This window comes from Salvia hispanica, unplaced genomic scaffold, assembly GCF_023119035.1.
Source record: "Salvia hispanica cultivar TCC Black 2014 unplaced genomic scaffold, UniMelb_Shisp_WGS_1.0 HiC_scaffold_449, whole genome shotgun sequence".
Classification (NCBI taxonomy): domain Eukaryota; kingdom Viridiplantae; phylum Streptophyta; class Magnoliopsida; order Lamiales; family Lamiaceae; genus Salvia; species Salvia hispanica.
In genome coordinates this window covers 27586-40381 of record NW_025952189.1, presented here as the reverse complement: position 1 = coordinate 40381, position 12796 = coordinate 27586, and the positions used below count along the sequence as shown (strand labels likewise).

The 12796-nt window shown below is 33.6% G+C and overlaps 1 pseudogene; it reads left to right on the top strand.

Moving 5' to 3' along the window:
• The first annotated feature begins 8654 nt into the window (after nt 1-8654).
• LOC125199300 lies at nt 8655-12658 on the top strand (annotated as a pseudogene).
• The last annotated feature ends 138 nt before the right edge of the window (nt 12659-12796 follow it).

Sequence of the window (12796 nt, the reverse complement as noted above, 5' to 3'; positions counted from 1 at the left end):
ATTTTTGATACATTTATATATCACTAGCGTCTTGATTAAAAATGTAATTTCAGTATAACATGTTAAAAATAACAAAACCATTACTAAAAATGATAATTCAATGTGAAAACTTCTCATATGGAATCTTCTCATATATCAAATCAAGGGTAAGCTTCAAATGAAATCAATGGATAAGTAAATACTTTCAGATACGAAGATACCGTGAGTTCCACTAATCTCTCTATTTAGGCTAGACTAGAGGACTATTTAGAGCTAAATGGGCTATCAAAAACATTTTTGTCCATTGGGCCATCGTCTTGGTCCGATATTTCAACTAAATGGGCCTCTAGATCGGTCCATTCTTCTTGTCTCACTCATGTATTTCAATTTCAAGCTAAAAATATCCATTGCATGAGTCGTAGATCTGAATTAAATTTGAATTCTCACTTATTATATATTAAGCTTAAGATAACAATTAACAAGCATAATATATTATAAATTTCCGAATTATTCCACTTATTAAGTACTTATCTACTCCCACAAATTTTCAATTTTATCATAATTTATGGAACTAGGGACTTATCTTTCATATTTTAATTTAAAAAGAATTTACCAAGAACCCGAGATGTTGTGGAAGTTTTTCATGCAATAAATAGCTCAAAAGTACGAATCATTTTTTATTTTGAGCAAAGTTCTTAGTATACTATTTAATCTAACAACTTGAAATGGACACTATAAAAATGTATGGATATCGGCGAACAAATATGCTGTAAATTTTGTTCACCAACGATACCGCTAAACCGCTGGATTTAATCAACTTTTAAATTCGTAAGTAAATACATGAGTATTTTTTTTCAAGTGAATAACAACCGATAAATCATTTGAGATTTGTATAGTAGCAAAAAATTATTTCTACTATAATGTAGATAGTGTGTGAAATTAATAGTGTAAAATTTTTAGAGATGTTGTCGGTTCAAGAATTGTCGATTCTGGTTAGTAATCAATGAGTTCAAAAATACTAAAACTATACCGGAACCGATAATAGGCAGTTACGATTCTAACTCAAACAATTTTTTATCATTTCCTTCTGAGTTGCCAAGAGTGTTGCTTGATTTCTTTTTCTTTTTTCTATTTTTGGTAAATTATGGACCAACCAACGACTTAACCGGCGATTAGGTTTTGGGTTTCAAAATGGGTAATCCAATGTGTGAAAGGAATCAAATAAAGAATGCAACTTTGAATGGCCCATCCCTTTCCCTAATTCCAATACTTAAAACTTTCAAACATCGGCTTTTCATAAAGCAAAAAGTGGTCAATAGCCCCACAAAAAGAAATTACACAACTATTTGCTGTTTGTTTATTGAAATCTGGGTTTTAAATGGTTTTTAATTTGGCTAATCATTTTAGTCACTAAATTTCAAGCTTTCATGGGATTGGAGTCCCACATGACAGCTCTTTATTTTAACTCTTTGTGGCCACTAATAGTAAAAAGTTCATCACATTATTGAATCTCTCCTTTTTTTATTGTTGCTTTAATTTCTTTTTGTTCCTTTGTGATCTATAGTTGGACTCCCATATGGATTTGGTTTGAACGTGGAATTTAGATCCATTCGGTGGTAATATAGTGCAAATTACGTTGACAAGTGTTAAAATTTCAAATTAAATGAAACTTGAAGCTCAATTTATTAAACACTCCAAAAAAAATACTAGTATATCACTTTAGTATTTGTAAAATTTGTAAATTTAATGTTCTTATTCACGAGATATAGGAGGAAAAAAAATGCAAATGTGACTACATGTCTCCGATGAGCCAATACTATTATTTATAAAGAAAAATGATATGTCATAAATCTAAATTTAGCAAAGTTTGTTATTTTGGAGTACTATATAGTATTTAACTTGATTTTTTAAACATATAATAATTATCAGTGTAGTACTCGTAATTATTCATAAATGCATCAATGATATGGAGTATACATTTTTCCAGAAATCCGTGAATAATTATAGTTGTAAGACTCTTGTCGTGAAACAATAGACGAAGAAATTCCGACCAGCGACAGATGTTTTGTTATGTGTCATAAATCAATCTCTGTTTGAAGCATGCGATTTCTCACGTCTTTTTCCTTGTTTACATTTTTACTATTCTTTCTTCTTCTGTCCTTTTCCCTTTGCTTTTATTTTACACATTTTTCTAATTTGTTTTTTTAGTTAGTACAATCAATTGGAATTGAAGAAAACAACAAAAATGTTCCATGCTTGCTCTGAGTAACATTACACCATAATTGACAAAAAATTTATATAAGCAATGAATATATATGTATAGTTGTATAGTTTGCTTTACAACAATTTTACAATACTGAATTGGCAATTATATAGTACTAATATAGACTAAAATTGGGGTCACAAATTCAATTTTAATATTCATGATATATTAAGTAATAATGTTAATTATTTTAATTGTAGTTTGTGTATTGTTGTTGATATTGCTAACATAAAGACTAGTACAGGATTTAATTTTAATTGAAACTATAATACTACTATATAATATCTCAATTATAAGTATCGAACTATTACAATAATTTATTGAACAAACATAATAAAAACGATTAAGTTACATAATGAACACACAACTTTTATGTTGGTATTGTTCTGTCTAAACTTAATTGTGACTTATAATTATAATATGTGCATATATTGATTACACACACACACGCATATGTATTAATGTATACATACAATAATAAGAATAAAAAAATTCTTTAATAGTATTATACCATGAATGCATTATATCCATAATTATCATTTAATCGGTATGGGTGAATGTGAATCAATAAGGGAGACTGTCAATTTCAAAAAGAAGAAGTTAATTAAATAAAGATTATTGGGTGTGACGTACTCCTTTTGGTTTGTAATTGAAGTATTATCAGGTTTGTCTGAAGTGTCCTTCTAAATTGTTACTCCACATATTAAAATTATATACGTAGGGCCAAATAAAATCAATAAGGAGTCAAGTATTAATAATTTTGTAAGTGTAGTGAGATTATGGATATTTACTAGTGGCCTCAACATATCTTTGTCTTTCATATTTAATTCAAAAAATTCACATAGTTCTTATAAGTGGTTATGCAATGATAGAAACATAAATACAGACAAAAGGGGAATATTCGTTTAAATATTGCGATAATGCATGATTATGATTATGCATTTGTACATTACATATTTACAATAATGCAACTTATAATAATACTCTCCAGTCTAGTTATTTCACGCTTTTCATTTAGTGTAAATTTGGGATTGATTTTTTAGTATAACTAAATTATAATTTTAAGTGTAATAAGACATAACTTAATAAATGAGCTCTTAACTTAATCTAACATATTAATTAAATGCATTAATTCTAACTTAAACTATAAATAGTGCAAGGAGTTTGTAAATAAAAGCAATCGCATAAGTAACATGGGACGAGTACTACTACAAAGACCAATTAATTTCTCAGTTCCTATGGATGGAAATACAATCATTATTTATCGTTTGTATTTTACTTTATTAAATAAACTCAGAATGAATAATACTACTAATCGTAACAGATATTTTCACATGTGCTTTCATTTTGTATGACCTAGTCCGCGGAATAATGATAATTCACGAGTAGATTTTTTTTCAACGATTAAAACAAACAACTACTCTTTTAAATGTGCAATGTGCAATGTATTTATCTTTATTGAATTGTAGGAAATAGAGAGCGATATTTTAATCGATCTATCACATATTAATTTCATTATAATTATATTGTATTGCCAATTTTCTACGACAGACTAACCCAAGCTTGTTATACTCCAATGGCACGGAAAAAATAAAAAAATTAATAATTGTAATTTATATACTCCTTCCGTCCAAGATAAGTATTGTATTCCTTTTTGGCTCCTATATGGACCTATTTCCATTTTTAGAAAAAGTCATCTCTCTTACTTTATTCTCCACCTACTTTATTCTCTTCTCTCCTCTATTTTTCCTCTCTCATACTTTACTCTCTCCACTTTAACTTATTTAAATACATTCTTAAATCCGGCCCAAAAGAAGTAAGTCACTTATCTTGGGACGGAGGGAGTATCAAATTATTGGTCATTTGACAAAAATATCACAAACTTTCGATAAAGTAAAACTAGGGATGTCAATCGTGCTAACCCGCTTTGGTTTCGGCTAGCCCACTCGGTCGCCGGCTATTTGGGTGCGGGCCATTCGGTTATGGATTTTTCGGGTCATAAATTTTCAACCCTAACCCTAGCCCGTCAGGTTTTGGCTAACCCATCGCTATTCGAGCCTAAAGCTTTCGAAAATAATCTCTTGTATCAAAATTTTCTTCTATAAAATGATTTTAAATTTTAGATACTTTTTCTTTTAGTTTAGAATCATATAAAATCTTCAAATTTTCATAGTTTTCTTCAATAATACTTGAAAATAAGTCTTTCATCTCGATCAACTACAATATAAACTAAAGCTTGTGTTTGTGTCATTATTATGACATTGTTCGTAACTAATTCTTTATGAAAATTAAAAATCATATCTTACGTGAATCATTATTAAAATGATAAATATATTAATATTTTGATAAGTTAGTTCTTAATTTTGTCTTGATTGGCTTTGGTGGTGGTAAGATACTATGGCGATGATGGGAGCATAATAATGAGTTGAGATTGAACTTGAAGCCGATATTGTGGATTGAGTGGAAAAGTGTAGAATGAAGATTGAATAAGACTAATTGTGTAGAATGAAGATTGAGGATTCAAAAATATAAAAAACCCCTAAAACTTAATATTTTATAATTAAAACTTACAACCCATCGGGCCGACCCGCAACCCGTCTGGCCAATCCGCTTTAACCGCTTAACTCATTAGGGTCAACCCGCTTAGCCCGTTTTGTATTCGGTAATAAAATTACACTCTAATCCGCTCATATTATCGGGTTGTTCGGTCACGACGAAGTTTTGGGTTGAATTTACGTCCCTAAATAAAACACACGCACTATTTAGAATATGTATATGGAATGGAACTATATAAAGTATAAACATGCAAACGTATGATTAAAACCATCTAAATAAAAAAATAAAATAAATAACATTCTCGCTCCTAGCAAATCATCCCCAAGCTATCCAAATATCCAACTCTCCCCTCATTTACTTTATAATCGTGACATTTCAATAATTAACATATATTTCATCATAATTTGTAACTTATTAAAGGGCCAATTATTCAAAATATACTCTTTAGACCATACAAGTGTGAAGTGTGACATGATTTTACGGCACATACATGTTTGGAATTTTATATAAATACTAAAGACAAATAATGTCGAACACCTCTTATTCGCCTTATCAATAATTTTTCATAAAACACTCAACTTGAATAAGGACACATCTTTAAAGCTGGTCACTAAACAACAAATAAAATTTTTGCTAATCGTATCTATATTTATTTTTCTCATTCCTATAATGCCTATTTTCTTTTATTATTGTATAAGACAAAATGCACAAAAACTCTTAAAAGATAAGAGTTAAAATAAAAATATATAGAAAAGTCAAAACAACAATCAAACACAATAAAACAATACGAAACAATAACAAAATACAATGAGAAAACGTACAGCCAGGTCCCAAAACACCGAACCAAAACCAAACCAAGATAAAGCTACGAAAATCAAGCGAGAAAGAAATTGTAGATAAAGCTATAATAGTAATCAAAAAAATGATAAGACATAACTAGAATGAACATAATGATATTCACAAGAGATCAAACTAAAGTCTTTCACTTGATACAAAACAAAGTCCTAATAAAAAATGTGATTACTTAGGAATGTGATTATTTGCTCAAAATTGTAAGTAGTGGATGTATGAATAATTATAAAATACTTACTTATTTGACTTAGAGTTTGTAGGGAAAAATAAAAGGAAAAAGAGAATAGTGGAAGCGGAGGGACGTGACGAGGCGGAGGAGCCGTGGGTTGTGGCGTAGCCCCTCTGAAAAGACGTCTTCACCCCAAGGAGGAGGCAGAGGTGGGTCCCCTACTGCCCCACCAACGGTCTCCCATGTGGTCCCACACCTCTTTACTAATGCCACTCCACTTTACCCTACTTCCCCGCCAATTCTTTCTATTTACCAAATTGACCTCCACCAATTTTATTTATTTTCCCCACTCTAATACACAAAATCCACAATACGATGGGTTACGTGTTGTATAAAAGTTTTTACATCATCTACTATGTATTTATGTGGAATCGTTTCATGAGTATGGAGTTTTTCAGAGATAATGAGTACATTATCAATTTATCATCATTTGCAAGATTTCGTACGCATATTATGCATTTTTCATCATTTGCAAGATTACGTATAGTGATATTGCTATACCATCATTTTACAAATTAATATGCGTAAACAATTTCAATCTTCCTATATACGATTTCTTTCTTTTTTGATTGTCATTTGACTTTTAAGGTGCAAGTGTCATTTGAATGGGAGATATTTGATAAATAATTATAGTAACATGACGTTATATTGAATTTGTATCATATGGAAGTGTTGTATGTTGAAATATTTTGAAAATATGTTAGTTGGAAATTAGAATCTTTCTTATCTTATTTAAGGTTTTATGAATAATTTTGGAGTGTTAAACTATTTGTTATTCTACCATTAATCCTTTTATTTTGGTAATTTATAATGAACTGGGGCTCTAATTAATTTAACCAATTAAAGCGAACGATAAAAAAGGTAAAACTCCTATATTCCTAATTATGAAATAGTTCACCATATCATATTTGTTAAACTTGAATTTAAATGCTCACTAAAAAGTTTATAAATCCTAATTGATCGTGATCAACATGTTTTACTACCTCCGTCTATCAAAATTTTTCACAGCTTTGCCAACGGTTTAAGAAATTTTGTAATGGAAAGTAAGTTGAAAAAGTTAGTGGATTGTGGGTTCTACTTTTATATACTACTATTAGTTTTAAAATAAAATGTGAGTAGGAATGAGTTAGTTGAATATGAGGTCCACTACAAAAGATAGTTCTCCAGTCCATGAATAGAAGTCCCATTTGTTTCCGACAAGTTAGAAATGTTAAGAAAAGTTGATGGAAGAAAGTTAGTGGAATAGGAGTCCCACTTATATATATTAATTTTAAATGATATGTGAGGAAGCGAGTTAGTGGAATGTGGAGTCTCTTTACCATTTATGGTAATTATGAACGGACTCCTATTTGCGGACGGACCAAAATGGAAAAACGGGACTCTATTCGGACGAGAGGGTAAAAGTGAAATAGAATAAATTTTGAAGACGAATGAAATGAAAAAAATGGACAAATTTTGATGGATGGAGTAGTAACAAATATACCAATCAAAATCGTTATACTCGTATATACAAATACATGTCCTTTGACCATCAACTACCTCTACTTAGATCATTTTATACTAATACGGGAAAATGGTGAAATAATGAAGGTTCATAACACGTATAGTAATTTATTCCACAATTATTACGCAATCATTCATTTTTATTAAGTAAATGCCCCTTTAAATACTGAATTATACCCACATTTATAATGTCTCAAAATATAATAAATACTAATTTCAACTACTCCATAGCATCGTCTTTGTAGCAAATATATCACGTGTCCATTTTGCTGGCCATGAAATCTTGATATGGCTCACCGATGCCATTGTGTAATTTATGTTCACTTTCTTTGAATTTAAGATTGTTTCGATAAAGGAAAAGATAGTTTTAAAATTATAGTTCAATTTTGATTCCTTACATTTATCTTAAAAATTTTTTTAGTCCTCTAGATTAAGTTTGTGATATTTTGGTCCTTAACATATTATTTTGATATATTTTGGTCCTAAATAAGGTCACAAACTTAATGTATGGAATCCAAAAAGAATTTTATGGAAGATGTAGGATTAAAATTGGACTTTAGTCCTAAATTATAATTAAGTTATTAAATTGATCAAATATTTTGACTATTAATTTTAACAGAAAATGATTATTTGGACCAAAATAATATGTTTGGAACCAAAATGTACCAAAACAAACCAAAACAATATATTAAGGACTAAAATGTCACAAACTTAATGTATATGACTAAAAAGAATTTTAGAGCAAATATAGGAGACCAAAATTAGACTTTAGTCTAATTTTAAATAAAGTGGATTTAGTCTCGAATTTAAAGATATATTCTCAAAATTAAATCCCAATTAAATAAAATACAACCAATTATTATAATGAAAATTCCAAGCTTGAATTAGTGAGCAATTGTGCAATTATTAATAACAATTACCCAAATCTAAATAAATGAATGTAATAAGAAATGTACACAATAGAAAGGGGTAACATGGTCATTTTGCACACCTCGAGCCACCATCGTCTTCCCTGATCAGCAGCAATCACAGTGAACACATGACTTAAAGCGCTCAAACCCCAAAAACAAGAACAAAATTAAATTAAAATAAAATAAAAAAGCAAAAGCTATCGCTACCACCAATCACTCTTCCATGCTGCACAATTTTTCGCTCCTCTCACGAAAGAAGCCAACCCATTTAGACAAATTCTCTTCTTTTTCTGCTGTTCCAATCTTTCAACAGAAAACAGCCTCTCTTCATTCCCATTTCTTTACTCCTTTTTCCCCAATTCTCTCTGTCGCTCAACCTCACTGTTGCTGCCCCTTTCCCCCCTTGATCCAACTAGAAATAATTCCATTTGTCTATGCCGCAGAGGTAAATTCTTGCGTGTTTTTGGGTATTCACTTACCTCCCCTCCCAATTTCTGCTGCAAATAGTGTAATGCTTCTTTTGATTCTCTGCCGCCTCTACGGTTGCTATAATATCCTTTGAGCTGTGGCATCAACAAAATCGGCTCTTGTGCTTTTTATTTGAATCAATGTCAATTTTCGCTCTGATTTTTATGGTTTGTTGCGTGGAATCTAAGTAAAAGTAATTCGTCTTGTCGCCTTGCTTTTATCCTTTCTTCCCTAATTCTAGGCCAAATAGATGCTTGGATATGTAAACGTATAACAGAACATTCTTAAGCGGCTTTTTCATTTTTTTTATCTTTGTGTGTTAATGCGAAGAGAGATGGAGACATTTTGCTGATTTGAGGTGGGATTTTCAAGTTCGCATTTTTCCATGGATAATGTGATGGGTTGATGTTTTGGAGTGTTTGTCATTTCATGATGTGGGTATTTTGAGATTTTGTCTCATCAATCGTTGTTGTGAACCATTTGTTTATTTATTTTTGGGTTTCTTCAATGATTCGGTCTCTTTAAAATTTTTTTAGTGTTTGCTTCTCTCAGAAATTTGAACTCTGTTTATTATTTTTGATTGTTGTGTTTTTAGGAGTTACAGAACAGCAGTCTTTTTGAAAGTTATGTGCTTTATTGTGTGAATGCTGCAGGAATCTCTTGTTCTTCACTCTATTAGTTTCATGATTTTATTGAAGTTGTGGAAATGGAATGCCTTTCGCTTCAATTTATTGTTATCCAGAGTTTTGGGTTGGGTTGTTCCATTTATGTCAAGGTTTTGATTGAAGTATTAATGCATTGTGGTTATAATTCATGTTTCCTTTGTTTGAACTACAGTGAGCTGATCTAGTTGAGAGAGGTACCACTGATGATACATGGTGGTTTGATATGGAAAGGATACCTGAGTTGCATTCAGTTCCCAGGCTATTGCCTGTTGCTAACAAATCCCGGAGCACCCTCCCAACTTTATCGAAAGAAGAGATTCGGAAACCATCCAGATTGCGCGACCCTCAAGAGTTGGATTCCCATGTTCCTGCACAAGCATGGAAGGGGAAGAGCTTTCTACAGGAGGATGATGATGATGAGGAGCTGATGCCTGATGTTCTTTCCTTCACAGTCGGTGACGATTCATTTGAAGAACCTGGCTCGACATCGTTTCATGGAGTGAGTCATCCCCCAGAACCGGTGGATATGGACATGATGAGGCCCGTGTATATGCCAATCGGCAGAAACAAAAATGATGGAAAGTGTTTGGCTAAAAGCTTTTCTAAGAAAGGCCCTTATCTGGAAGATCTCTCACTCCGTGTACCACCTAGCATCAAACAGTGCCCGCCACTACTGTCGCCAGCTGAGAGCTTGGTTGAAGAGCATAACGACCTAGCAGCTATCTCGTCTCCATTTGCCGCTTCCGTCCCTCACAAAACACTGAAGCGAGTCCTCTCCCAGAATCTGAGGAAAAGGAGTGCGTTTGGGATGCTTCATTACCTCCGAGCGGGAATGTGAGTCCACTTAGCAGCATCGACAGTGTTGGCGTTGCTAGGGCAATGAGCATTGCGAATAGCTGTGCCAGCACATATCGAAGTGATGGGATAGTGAGTGATGGCATGATCAGTGTCGACAGAAACTATGAGAGTACAAAAGGGCATCCCCGGGGATTCTCTTGAAGTACGAAAACCAGCCTCAGCCGAGCTAGTGATAGCAGTGGCCTTAGTGATGACAGCAACTGGAGTAACATCACTGGCAGCGCGAACAAGCCTCATAAAGGAAATGATCCCCGGTGGAAGGCTATACTTCATGTTCGATCACGGGATGGCATCTTGGGCATGAATCATTTCAAGTTACTGAGACGACTTGGTTGTGGGGATATTGGGAGTGTGTATCTCTCCGAGCTGAGCTCAACTAGGTGTTTCTTTGCTATGAAGGTGATGGATAAGGCATCTCTTGCTAGCAGGAACAAGTTGAATAGGGCACAGACTGAAAGAGAGATATTGCAGCTGCTAGACCATCCATTCTTACCAACGCTGTACACTCATTTTGAGACCGACAGATTTTGTTGCTTGGTCATGGAGTATTGTCCTGGAGGAGACCTGCATACACTGAGGCAGCGACAACCAGGAAAACATTTTTCTGAATATGCTACTAGGTATGTTTACCTTCAATTCATTTCTCAACATAACACTTTTTGATGCTTTTGTTTCAATGGGAGACTTCATCTTTCCTGAGGTCTTATATATCCATGTGATTTTGAAGTCTACATATCATGATGTCTCAAACTGCAAAACCGCATCTGATATCTCAGTAGCACTTCATTGAGCTCTTTCCCTCATTAAAGCAACCTATTTCTTTAATGTTATCGTGAAGATCCTTCATGGCTATTTTGTGAGCTTTGGCTCATCACTACTTAACTAGTTTGAGAACATTCTTGTTACAGAATATACATAGATTTCTTGCTTGGAATATATAGTTATATACCTCAATTGAGATGAGTTGCAGATCCTAATGCTAACCTTAATGTACAAAAATGTAATTTCAGATTAAGATATGAAATATTATTTGGTTGTCTCTCTTTTTCTGCACATTGAATTATATGATATGCCTTCATGCTTCTCTTTCTAGTGCTCCTATTAACTTTAAGGTTGTGTTGACAAAATTAAATACGGTAATCATCACAAGATCATCCACACACAGTTATGATCTTTAATGTATAAATTGTTAATTGGAGCTTGTTATTATTTAGTCATCCTCTCTATTATCTGCATAATGATAGAAATCTTGTTTTCTTATTTTTCCTTTTCATAATTGTTTGTGCAATTGAATCAGGTTTTACGCGGCAGAAGTTCTATTGGCTTTAGAATACCTTCACATGCTGGGAGTCGTATACAGGGACATGAAACCAGAAAACGTCCTAGTTCGTGATGATGGCCACATTATGCTCCGGATTTCGATCTCTCCCTTAGATGCGCTGTTTCCCCGACCCTAATCAGAAATTCTGCATTAAATTCAGATCGAGGATCTGGATTCTGTGTGCAGCCAGCATGCATTGAACCAACATCCGCCTGCATTCAACCAACATGCTTCCTTCCCTCGACTCTTCCCTCAAAAAGTAAGAAAAAATCCGGAAAGTCCAGAACAGAAGCTGGGATGCTATCCGGTGGCACCCTACCTGAGCTAGTTGCCGAACCTACCGCAGCACGGTCCATGTCATTCGTTGGCACCCACGAATACTTAGCTCCTGAAATAATCAAAGGCGAAGGTCATGGCAGTGCAGTGGATTGGTGGACCTTCGGCATCTTCTTATACGAACTACTCTATGGCAAAACCCCGTTCAAGGGGTCAGGAAACCGCAACACTCTTCAATGTAGTGGGACAGCAGCTGAAGTTTCCAGACTCGCCTGCAACGAGCTATGCCAGCCGGGACCTCATCCGCGGACTACTTGTTAAGGAGCCACAAAACCGGCTAGGGGTGAAAAGAGGGGCCACTGAGATTAAGCAGCATGCGTTCTTCGAAGGTGTTAACTGGGCTCTGATACGGTGCAGCACGCCACCAGAGGTGCCGAGGCCTGTTGAGGCGGCGAGTTTCCTTCGAAGTTTGGGCAAGTGGACCTGGCTAGCAGCATGGGCAGTGGGAGCAAGAGAGTTGTAGGAAATGACATGAAATCTGGTGGTAAATTTCTGGATTTCGAGTTCTTTTAGCTTAGGGAGGGCATATATATGTGTTGTTTTATGTATTTTGTGAGTACTGTTAGTTGTAGTTGCTGTGATACTTGAGCTTTTGTTTTGATGCAATTCGACCATCTTTTTTACCACTAGAAATTGGATCAAGAATCTCAGCATGTAATGTAATACTACAATCATCTGTTACCTATTTAAATCCATTTTGGATTCTTTTTAGTACAACTCAAATTTATTTCTTCTTTACAGAAAGAAATCTGATTTATTGTGCCACAGGCCCACAAAAGTTGTCACTCGTTCCAAATTAATGTGATAAATTAGGGTTTAATTCTGGTTTATGATCATAATAAAATAAAGATTAAA